The 3,234-nt window shown below is 46.8% G+C and overlaps 1 long non-coding RNA gene across 1 annotated transcript; it reads right to left on the bottom strand.

Moving 5' to 3' along the window:
• Nucleotides 1–2,066: 2,066 nt before the first annotated feature.
• Nucleotides 2,067–2,944, bottom strand: LOC142990224 (uncharacterized). Its single transcript, XR_012960760.1, has 3 exons — nucleotides 2,840–2,944; nucleotides 2,580–2,691; nucleotides 2,067–2,212 (listed from the first exon to the last, which is right to left on the bottom strand). It is a non-coding gene; the product is annotated as an uncharacterized LOC142990224 (long non-coding RNA).
• Nucleotides 2,945–3,234: the final 290 nt, after the last annotated feature.

Consider the following 3,234-nt stretch of genomic DNA (forward strand, 5'->3'; position numbering starts at 1 on the left):
TTTACAAAAGCATGGGAGACGTGACACCTCAGTCAGCAGGGGGGCCCCCAGAACCTGATCACCGGACTCACCCTGCACTCCTTTGTCTAAACTTTACCGCTACGCATTCGCACCAAAGGAAAGACGATGATGAATGATGGGACAGACAGGATGTATGTTTGGATCTGCACCCTGCCCCCTAGTCTTCATCTTCATCTTCACATTTTGTGGTAGAGAAACCCAGGAGCTGACAGGAAGTTCACGCCTCAGCTGCGGTCTGTGGAGCGTGACAGCTGACGGCTCATTATAGGGAGACGTATAGGATCCTACGCCTCCTCAGATTAGCTCTGCAGGAGGACACACTCATGCAAAACACAGAGAGCAGACAGACGGGAACATGAACAGGAGCACACAGAGTGTCATACAGCACACACACACCCAAGCGCCTACAGGGGGAGCAGCTGAGAGGCTGGACCATCTCACCTCCAACCATCTATCTGTACACACAGTGGGTCTGGATGAGCTCAGACTACAATGCTGCATTCAAAGACTTTTTAACCTTTGAATGGGGGGGGGGGGGGGGGGGGAACTGACTGCCGGTGCGGGCAGGTGAAGTGTTTGTGTCTGACATCTCTACATTCAAAACATTTTATTGAGCCGGCAGCTCGCACCACCATGTAGTGTCCCTCTCCGTGTTTCACCCTGAGTGAGACCTCCTCCCTGTGTGGGCGACTCCAGGACCATGAAGACCTGTCTCCTCAGGGCCTGGACGTGTCTGAGTCTCTGGTCTTTACATCCGAAGGTCACCCTCTTAAATCCACTCGCAAACTTTCCAAACCTTCTTCATTCTTTTTCTAACATTTGATGGTAATGAAAAGCGGAAGGGGGGAGAGAGAGAGAGAGAGAGAGAGAGAGAGAGAGAGAGAGAGAGAGAGAGAGAGAGAGAGAGAGAGAGACAGGGAGAGAGAGAGAGAGAGAGAGAGAGAGAGGGAGACAGAGAGAGGAGGAGTGTTAATGGGGCGAAATCCACTCTTCAAAGGGTTAATGTTACACCCAGAAAATTAGCTGAAAGTGTCCAAAATGGACGGGACAGCCTCGAGACTAGAGGGTCGGTTAAGTAGAGCAACAACTCGTCTGATCTTTGACAGAAACCTTGGAGTTTTTAATTGTAAGCACCTCTAGGATCTGTTCAGTAGAAGAGACCAGGAGAAGAAGAAGAAACTCTATTGGGTCAAATCACATGTGAACATGTAAACACATCAATCTGAAATGAGTCCGGCGTGCCCCTCTTACACACACACACACACACTCACATTAGAGAGGCCATGATGCGGTGCCCTTGGAGCAGGTTTTGGGGCTGCCAGTCCGCTGTCTTGGTCCATATGGGACTCAAACCAGTGACCCTCTGGTCCCTATGGACTGAGCTACTGCTGCACCACCACCTGTATACCTCTGATCAAGAGAGAAGACCTTGGGCTTCAGAAGCCCCGCAGCCCATCCATTTATTTATTGATAAGTCTGTATATGTATATTTTATTCTGTTGTTATGTAGTCTGGTCTGCTCTCTTATTCCATTTTCTTTTATCTTCAGTACTTTTGCACAAACTGCACAATTTGCACTAAATTCAATTTCTATGCTGCCGTCGATGTCTCGTCACAACAGTGCAGTATGACCCTGTGTGTGTTTTACTGTGCAAATGACAAGAAACTTGATACTTAACACCCAGACGGATCCACTGCAGTGTTTAATCTACTATTTTAACTGTTAGTTACTTCAATTGTCGTGCACCCTCAGCTTTATTGTAAAGAGTCCTCAAGCTCAGCTCTATTTAGGAGTTCTAGAAGTTAAGATGCTGTTTGTGGTGTGCATAGCTTCAGTTTGGACTGTTGAAGAAAGAGCTCCATGGATCCAGAAGTGTCTCTTCAGAGGCCAACATACCTGCTGACTGAACAGTAACGATCTCCAGAATGCTACACCTTCCATCAAAACCATGTCAGTGAAGGAGTTTGGATGAAACGACCTCAAACCCGTCTGGCTTGAAGCAGAAATGACAGCAGATCAGTGTGTGTTTGCTGCAGTAGAGTGTTTATTGAGTAAATACAGAGACGCAGAAAGCTGCTGGTCTCAGCAGAGAAGCTGGAACAAAGTCCAAGAGATCAGCTGATCTTCATTACTTAAAGCAGACAACAGGGTGTCGTCCTTCACAGCGGGTGTCGTCCCACCTTCCATGATCTGCAAAAGAACACAAACATCACCTTCAGAGATTTTACAGACAAAATCTCACTGATCTGAACTATTTTGTCAGTCATATAAACCTTAAATGGTTTTAATGAGACATAAAAGTGAACATGTCTCACACACACACCCACACCCACCCACACACACACAGACACACACACACACACACACACACACACACACACACACACACACACACACACACACACACGCACACACACACACACACACACACACACACACAGACACACACAAAGACACACACACACACACACACACACACACACACACACACAAACACTCATTGGCAGAGGTGTTGAGCTTTGTTTGATCTGGGTTATGAGTTTGTTTTCAGACTTACGCATAAAATTGGTGGTTACACATCTACTGGTCCTCCAGTTATTTGGTTCCCCTTTCATCCAGTGTTTGTAGTGGAATCTGGAGCCGTCAGTCCACCTCCATCCATGCCCCTCCTGAACACAAAGCACCAATCAGCCCACAGAGCAGTGGCCTCAGCTGACCTCTACATCTATTTAGGTCCATTTGTTCTTCTCCCCATCCACCACCCCCCCATCATCTACCACCATCCATTTGTCCATTCTTTGATTCTTTTTTTCTTACCCTTACGAGTCCGATCCAAACAGGAACTATTTTCTGAAAGTGACGGTAAGTCAGACAGGTCAGTCTACGATTTTCTGTCCAATTGTGAACAGACACCAGTTTAGCTCTGTGTCTGTGGCAGATAGCCTGCAAACACACAAACACACATGAGAGGATGCACTGTGTTTACACAATGAGCTCATACTTTCTTTGAAATAGCACGTCTGTGCTTCCTCTTCTTGGTTTCTCCTGGTCTGAACTGCAGTCACACCCTCAGCCTGGTTAAACCCTCTCACTTTGCCCTCTGGTGCTGCTCCAGTGTGGTGAATCTGATCAGGCAGATCAAAATTAAACCAACCAGGCTGAAGATAATAATTCATAAATTAGCTTATTTCTATTTGAGTTTCGAACATGTG

This window comes from Genypterus blacodes, unplaced genomic scaffold, assembly GCF_046128005.1.
Source record: "Genypterus blacodes isolate CSIRO-AG114 ecotype Tasmania unplaced genomic scaffold, CSIRO-AGI_Gbla_v1 ptg000486l_1, whole genome shotgun sequence".
In the NCBI taxonomy this organism is placed as follows: domain Eukaryota; kingdom Metazoa; phylum Chordata; class Actinopteri; order Ophidiiformes; family Ophidiidae; genus Genypterus; species Genypterus blacodes.